The sequence below is a fragment of the Cryptomeria japonica genome, unplaced genomic scaffold, assembly GCF_030272615.1.
Source record: "Cryptomeria japonica unplaced genomic scaffold, Sugi_1.0 HiC_scaffold_69, whole genome shotgun sequence".
In the NCBI taxonomy this organism is placed as follows: domain Eukaryota; kingdom Viridiplantae; phylum Streptophyta; class Pinopsida; order Cupressales; family Cupressaceae; genus Cryptomeria; species Cryptomeria japonica.
The window spans coordinates 17,501-25,702 of NW_026728891.1; the positions used below are offsets into that span (position 1 = coordinate 17,501).

The 8,202-nt window shown below is 62.7% G+C and overlaps 1 non-coding gene across 1 annotated transcript; it reads right to left on the reverse strand.

Annotated features, from left to right (window-relative positions):
• Positions 1-3,182: 3,182 nt before the first annotated feature.
• On the reverse strand, positions 3,183-3,301 carry LOC131863790 (5S ribosomal RNA). Its single transcript, XR_009362685.1, has one exon. It is a non-coding gene; the product is annotated as a 5S ribosomal RNA (ribosomal RNA).
• Positions 3,302-8,202: the final 4,901 nt, after the last annotated feature.

Genomic DNA, 8,202 nt, shown 5'->3' on the forward strand with positions numbered 1-8,202 from the left:
TTTTTTTCACTATCTTTCAAAACGGAAATTTTAAAATCTCATTTTTTTTTGCCTTTTTCTGGAAATTAGTGAAGGCAGCGCATCAAAGGTGCGCACCTCGCTGCCCACCACGGTGCGCAACGCCGGTGGGCACCCGGGAGTGCTTCGAAGTGTGCTCCAAGGTGCTGCGTGCACGTTGTCGGAGCCCGGTTTGCCCCGGGTGCGCACCTCGCGTGCACCTTCGTCGGGGTGGGCACCTTGGCTGGGTTTGCCCCGGCTGCGCTCCGAAGCGGGGTTATTGGAGCGCCGCCTCTTTTTTTGTCGGAGCGTTTGGTGGGGTTTCTCGCATTGGCTCTTCCGAGGCCCGGTTGCCACCCTGGCGCGCACGAAGTCGGAAGTAGGGTTAATTGCCCGGGTGCGCACCTTTGCCAGGGTGGGCACCTTACCTGGGCTGCGCACCAGGGCGGGCTCAAGATGGCACGCGCGTTCCGTTTTTTTCACTATCTTTCAAAACGGAAATTTTAAAATCTCCTTTTTTTTTTGCCTTTTCTGGAAATTAGTGAAGGCAGCGCATCAAAGGTGCGCACCTCGCTGCCCACCTTGGTGTGCTCTGAGGTGCGCACCCGGGAGCGCTACGAAGTGTGCTCCAAGGTGCGGCGTGCACGTTGTCGGAGCCCGGTTTGCCCCGGGTGCGCACCTCGCCTGCACCTTGGCCGGGGTGGGCACCTTGGCTGGGTTTGCCCAGGGTGCGCTCCGAAGCGGGGTTACTGGAGCGCCCCCTCTTTTTTTGTCAGAGCGTTTGGTGGGGTTTCTCGCATTGGCTCTTCCCAGGCCCGGTTGTTGGGTGCGCTCCCACCCTGGCGCGCGCGAAGTTGGAAGTTGGGTTAATTGCCCGGGCGCGCACCTTCGCCAGGGTGGGCACCTTGGTGCGCACACCTTGGCTGGGCTGCGCACCAGGGCGGGCTCAAGATGGCACCAGCATTCCCTTTTTCTCACTATCTTTCAAAACGGAAATTTTAAAATCTCGTTTTTTTTTTGCCTTTTATGGAAATTAGTGAAGGCATCGCATCAAAGGTGCGCACCTCGCTGCCCACCTTGGTGTGCTCCGAGGTGCCCACCACGGTGCGCAACGCCGGTGCGAACCCGGGAGCGCCCCGATGTGTGCTCCAAGGTGCGGCGTGCACGAAGTCGGACCCCGGTTTGCCCCGGGTGCGCACCTCGCGTGCACCTTGGTGCGCACACCTTGGCTGGGTTGCGCGGCCTGGTGGGCACCATGGTGCGCACCAAGGAGCGCTCCGAAGTGTGCTCCAAGGTGCGGCGTGCACGAAGTCGGAGCCCGGTTTGCCCCGGGTACGCACCTCGCGTGCACCTTCGCCGGGGTGGGCACCTCGGCTGGGTTGCGCGCCCTGGTGCGCACCAAGGAGCGCTCCGAAGTGTGCTCCAAGGTGCGGCGTGCACGAAGTCGGAGCCCGGTTTGCCCCGGGTGCGCACCTTCGCCGCGGTGCGCACCATGGCGTGCACGAAGTCGGAGCCCGGTTTGCCCCGGGTGCGCACCTCGCGTGCACCTTCGGCGGGGTTGCGCGCCCTGGTGGGCACCATGGTGCGCACCAAGGAGCGCTCCGAAGTGTGCTCCAAGGTGCGGCGTGCACGAAGTCGGAGCCCGGTTTGCCCCGGGTGCGCACCTCGCGTGCACCTTCGGCGGGGTTGCGCGCCCTGGTGGGCACCATGGTGCGCACCAAGGAGCGCTCCGAAGTGTGCTCCAAGGTGCGGCGTGCACGAAGTCGGAGCCCGGTTTGCCCCGGGTGCGCACCTCGCGTGCACCTTCGCCGCGGTGGGCACCATGGCGTGCACGAAGTCGGAGCCCGGTTTGCCCCGGGTGCGCACCTCGCGTGCACCTTCGCCGGGGTGGGCACCTCGGCTGGGTTGCGCGCCCTGGTGCGCACCAAGGAGCGCTCCGAAGTGTGCTCCAAGGTGCGGCGTGCACGAAGTCGGAGCCCGGTTTGCCCCGGGTGCGCACCTCGCGTGCACCTTCGCCAGGGTGGGCACCTCGGTGTGCTCCGAGGTGCGAACCCGAGAGCGCTCCGAGGTGCCCACGAAGTCGAAAGTCGGGTTAATTGCATTGTTTTCCCCGGGTGCGCTCCGAGGTGCGCAACATCGGCGCGCACCAAGGAGGGCTCCGAAGTGTGCTCCAAGGTGCGCACGATGGCGTGCACCTCTGGTGCGCACGATTCGGAGCTCGGTTTGACCGGGGTGCGCACACCTTGGCTGGGTTGCGCACCTTTTGTGCGCTCCAAGGTGCGCACGAAGTCGGAGCTCGGTTTGCCCCGGGTGCGCACCTTCGCCAGGGTGCGCACCTTGATGCGCACGCCTTGGCTGGGCTGCGCACCTTGGTGGGCGCCATGGTGCGCACCTTTCGTGCGCTCCAAGGTGCGCACGAAGTCGGAGCTCGGTTTGCCCCGGGTGCGCACCTTGGTGGGCGCCATGGTGCACTCCGAGGTGCCCAAGATTGGTGCGCACCAAGGAGCGCTCCGAAGTGCGCTCCAAGGTGCGCGCGAAGTCGAAAGTTGGGTTAATTGTCCGGTTTGCCTCGGGTGCGCACCTTGCGTGCACCTTCGCCAGGGTGGGCGCCTTGGTGCGCACACCTTGGCTGGGCTGCGCACACCTTGGCACCCGCGTTTCCTTCATTTTAAATTTTTTTTTTTTACAATCTCTCAAGTGGGAAATTCTATAATCTCAACTTTTTTTGCCTTTTCAGGAAACTTTTGAATGGAGCGCATCATTGGTGCGCTCCGAAGTGTGCTCCAAAGCTCTCTCCAGCTGCGTGCACCTGCCCCGGCCGCGCACCCGGCCCCGCCCAGCTTCGCTCACCTGTCCCGGGCGTCTGGTGCGGAACCTTAGAGTAAGAAACATCACCGTGCACCTTGGCCAACGTGCGCGACTCGACCGAGCGCGCACTGGCCGAGGTGCACACCGATTTCACCTGGGTGCGCGCGCAGCACCTCGGGCGCACCGGGGTGCGCGCACAACGCCCGGGTTGCACCGTGGCCTGTGTGCTCGGGGCGCCTCGGGTGCGCGCTCGGTGTCGCCCCCGCGCGCGCGGTAGTGCGGGCAGCGCACCCCGGCCCGGCCCGGCCCCGACGAGAACGCAAACGGGCAAAAGGTTTATTCAAATAGCATTGCGACGCCCGGCGAAAAACTAAAAAAGGGTGCAACACCGGGACTTCCCGGGAGGTCACCCATCCCAGTACTACTCCGGCCCAAGCGCGCTTAACTGCGGAGTTCTGATGGGATCCGGTGCACTAACGCTGGTATGATCGCACCCGTTATGAGCTTGTCGCAGTGTGTACTTAGCAAACCGCGACCCACGTGCGAATCCACCCCGGCCACCCACCCCCGTCGAGGTGCACACCCTCCCTCGCGAAGTGCGCCCCGTTCGCCAAGTGTGAGCCCTGCCCGGGTGCGCGCACCTTGCTAGGGCGTCGGGTGTGCACCCGGCCCGGCCTACGTGCGTGCACCTGGAGGGGGCGTCGTGTGCGTGCAGTGTCCCGTCTGCAACGCGGTGCCCACACACCACCTCGGGCGCAACGACCTGCGCTCACATGTGGGCCGAGTGCACCTTGGTGCATGTTCGGGGCGCCTCGGGTGCACGCTCGATCTTGCCCCGGTGCACCAAGGCGCTCGGTTTGCCCCGGGTGCGCACTTGGTGCAAGGTGGGCACCCAAAATAGGGATCAAGCACCAAAACACAAGTTTCGGGATGCAAAATGGGACCCAAGGACCACAAATGCGTTCCAAGACCCATGATGGGTCCACGAGAACAAAAATGTGTTCCGAGACTTAATAAACAAATATTGGGTTTTAGGAGAAGAAACATGCTCTGATGCCCAAAACGAGAATCGACCCCGAAAAGGCCACAGGCCAAAAGTGGGATGCGAGACAAAAAAAAATGGGACCCGAGGACCAAAATTGGGTTCCCAGGTCGAAGACAGGGCAACCGGACAAGAAACGACCTCTAAGGCTCGAAATGAGTCCCGGCGACTAAAACTTGACAAGAAGCACCCATCAGGCACCCAACTCGACACCCATGGGATGCCGACCCACCCGGGCTTCCACCTAGCACACCTTGGCACCCACCCACCCTCGCACCCAACCTCGCACCCAACTTAGCACCTTTGAACCCACATTGGCACTCACCCTGACCCTGGCACCTTGGAACCCACATTGGCACTCACCTTGACCCTGGCACCCACCTTTGCACTCACCTTGGGACCCACCCTGGCTCCCACCTCGGCACCCACCCAGACACCCACCTTGGTTCCTTGGCACCCACCTTGGATCCTTGGCACCCACCCCGACACCCACCTTGGCACGCAACTTGGCTACTTGCCACCCATCTTGGCTCCTTGACGCCCACCCCGACAACCACCCCGTGACCTACCCTGGCTAGGGTTGGTGCACACCCACCCTGGTGCCCACCTTGGCACCCACCCTATGACCCACCTTGGCACGCACCTTAGTACCCACCCCGTTACCCACCCTAGGACCCACCCCGTGACCCACCTTGGCCAGGGTGGGTGCCTTGGTGCGCACAACTTGCCTGGGCTGCACACCAGGGCGGGCTCAAGATGGCACCCGCGTTCCGTTTTTTTCACTATCTTTCAAAACGGAAATTTTAAAATCTCATTTTTTTCTTTTTTTTGCCTTTTCTGGAAATTAGTGAAGGCAGCGCATCAAAGGTGCGCAATGCTGGTGCGAACCCGGGAGCGCTCCGATGTGTGCTCCAAGGTGCGGCGTGCACGAAGTCCGAGCCCGGTTTGCCCCGGGTGCGCACCTCGCGTGCACCTTCGCCGGGGTGAGCACCTTGGCTGGGTTGCGCGCCCTGGTGCGTACCAAGGAGCGCTCTGAAGTGTGCTCCAAGGTGCGGCGTGCACGAAGTCGGAGCCCGGTTTGCCCCGGGTGTGCACCTCGGGTGCGCACCTCGCGTGCACCTTCGCTGCGGTGGGCACCTTGGCTGGGTTGCGCGCCTTGGTGGGCACCATGCAGTGCACGAAGTCGGAGCCCGGTTTGCCCCGGGCGCGCACCTCCGCCAGGGTGGGCACCTTGGTGCGCACAACTTGCCTGGGCTGCGCACCAGGAAGGGCTCAAGATGGCACCCGCGTTCCGTTTTTTTCACTATCTTTCAGAACGGAAATTTTAAAATATCGTTTTTTTTTGCCTTTTCTGGAAATTAGTGAAGGCAGCGCATCAAAGGTGCGCAACGCTGGTGCGAACCTGGGAGCGCTCCGATGTGTGCTCCAAGGTGCGGCGTGCACAAAGTCGGAGCCCGGTTTGCCCCGGGTGCGCCCTGGTGGGCACCATGGTGCGCACCAAGGAGCGCTCCGAAGTGTGCTCCAAGGTGCGGCCTGCACGAAGTCGGAGCCCGGTTTGCCCCGGGTGTGCACCTCGGGTGGGCACCTTGGTGCGCATGCCTTGCCTGGGCTGCGCACCAGGGCGGGCTCAAGATGGCACCCGCGTTCCTTTTTTTTCACTATCTTTCAAAACGGAAATTTTAAAATCTCATTTTTTTTTGCCTTTTTCTGGAAATTAGTGAAGGCAGCGCATCAAAGGTGCGCACCTCGCTGCCCACCACGGTGCGCAACGCCGGTGGGCACCCGGGAGTGCTTCGAAGTGTGCTCCAAGGTGTTGCGTGCACGTTGTCGGAGCCCGGTTTGCCCCGGGTGCGCACCTCGCGTGCACCTTCGTCGGGGTGGGCACCTTGGCTTGGTTTGCCCCGGCTGCGCTCCGAAGCGGGGTTATTGGAGCGCCGCCTCTTTTTTTGTCGGAGCGTTTGGTGGGGTTTCTCGCATTGGCTCTTCCGAGGCCCGGTTGCCACCCTGGCGCGCACGAAGTCGGAAGTAGGGTTAATTGCCCGGGTGCGCACCTTTGCCAGGGTGGCACCTTACCTGGGCTGCGCACCAGGGCGGGCTCAAGATGGCACGCGCGTTCCGTTTTTTTCACTATCTTTCAAAACGGAAATTTTAAAATCTCCTTTTTTTTTTGCCTTTTCTGGAAATTAGTGAAGGCAGCGCATCAAAGGTGCGCACCTCGCTGCCCACCTTGGTGTGCTCTGAGGTGCGCACCCGGGAGCGCTACGAAGTGTGCTCCAAGGTGCGGCGTGCACGTTGTCGGAGCCCGGTTTGCCCCGGGTGCGCACCTCGCCTGCACCTTGGCCGGGGTGGGCACCTTGGCTGGGTTTGCCCAGGGTGCGCTCCGAAGCGGGGTTACTGGAGCGCCCCCTCTTTTTTTGTCAGAGAGTTTGGTGGGGTTTCTCGCATTGGCTCTTCCCAGGCCCGGTTGTTGGGTGCGCTCCCACCCTGGCGCGCGCGAAGTTGGAAGTTGGGTTAATTGCCCGGGCGCGCACCTTCGCCAGGGTGGGCACCTTGGTGCGCAAACCTTGGCTGGGCTGCGCACCAGGGCGGGCTCAAGATGGCACCAGCATTCCCTTTTTCTCACTATCTTTCAAAACGGAAATTTTAAAATCTCGTTTTTTTTTTGCCTTTTATGGAAATTAGTGAAGGCATCGCATCAAAGGTGCGCACCTCGCTGCCCACCTTGGTGTGCTCCGAGGTGCCCACCACGGTGCGCAACGCCGGTGCGAACCCGGGAGCGCCCCGATGTGTGCTCCAAGGTGCGGCGTGCACGAAGTCGGACCCCGGTTTGCCCCGGGTGCGCACCTCGCGTGCACCTTGGTGCGCACACCTTGGCTGGGTTGCGCGGCCTGGTGGGCACCATGGTGCGCACCAAGGAGCGCTCTGAAGTGTGCTCCAAGGTGCGGCGTGCACGAAGTCGGAGCCCGGTTTGCCCCGGGTGCGCACCTTCGCCGCGGTGGGCACCATGGCGTGCACGAAGTCGGAGCCCGGTTTGCCCCGGGTGCGCACCTCGCGTGCACCTTCGCCGGGGTGGGCACCTCGGCTGGGTTGCGCGCCCTGGTGCGCACCAAGGAGCGCTCTGAAGTGTGCTCCAAGGTGCGGCGTGCACGAAGTCGGAGCCCGGTTTGCCCCGGGTGTGCACCTCGCGTGCACCTTCGCTGCGGTGGGCACCTTGGCTGGGTTGCGCGCCTTGGTGGGCACCATGCAGTGCACGAAGTCGGAGCCCGGTTTGCCCCGGGCGCGCACCTCCGCCAGGGTGGGCACCTTGGTGCGCACAACTTGCCTGGGCTGCGCACCAGGAAGGGCTCAAGATGGCACCCGCGTTCCGTTTTTTTCACTATCTTTCAGAACGGAAATTTTAAAATATCGTTTTTTTTTGCCTTTTCTGGAAATTAGTGAAGGCAGCGCATCAAAGGTGCGCAACGCTGGTGCGAACCTGGGAGCGCTCCGATGTGTGCTCCAAGGTGCGGCGTGCACGAAGTCGGACCCCGGTTTGCCCCGGGTGCGCACCTCGCGTGCACCTTGGTGCGCACACCTTGGCTGGGTTGCGCGCCCTGGTGGGCACCATGGTGCGCACCAAGGAGCGCTCCGAAGTGTGCTCCAAGGTGCGGCGTGCACGAAGTCGGAGCCCGGTTTGCCCCGGGTGCGCACCTCGCGTGCACCTTCGCTGCGGTGGGCACCATGGCGTGCACGAAGTCGGAGCCCGGTTTGCCCCGGGTGCGCACCTCGCGTGCACCTTCGCCGGGGTGGGCACCTTGGTGTGCAGACCTTGGCTGGGTTGCGCGCCCTGGTGGGCACCATGGTGCGCACCAAGGAGCGCTCCGAAGTGTGCTCCAAGGTGCGGCCTGCACGAAGTCGGAGCCCGGTTTGCCCCGGGTGTGCACCTCGGGTGGGCACCTTGGTGCGCATGCCTTGCCTGGGCTGCGCACCAGGGCGGGCTCAAGATGGCACCCGCGTTCCTTTTTTTTCACTATCTTTCAAAACGGAAATTTTAAAATCTCATTTTTTTTTGCCTTTTTCTGGAAATTAGTGAAGGCAGCGCATCAAAGGTGCGCACCTCGCTGCCCACCACGGTGCGCAACGCCGGTGGGCACCCGGGAGTGCTTCGAAGTGTGCTCCAAGGTGCTGCGTGCACGTTGTCGGAGCCCGGTTTGCCCCGGGTGCGCACCTCGCGTGCACCTTCGTCGGGGTGGGCACCTTGGCTGGGTTTGCCCCGGCTGCGCTCCGAAGCGGGGTTATTGGAGCGCCGCCTCTTTTTTTGTCGGAGCGTTTGGTGGGGTTTCTCGCATTGGCTCTTCCGAGGCCCGGTTGCCACC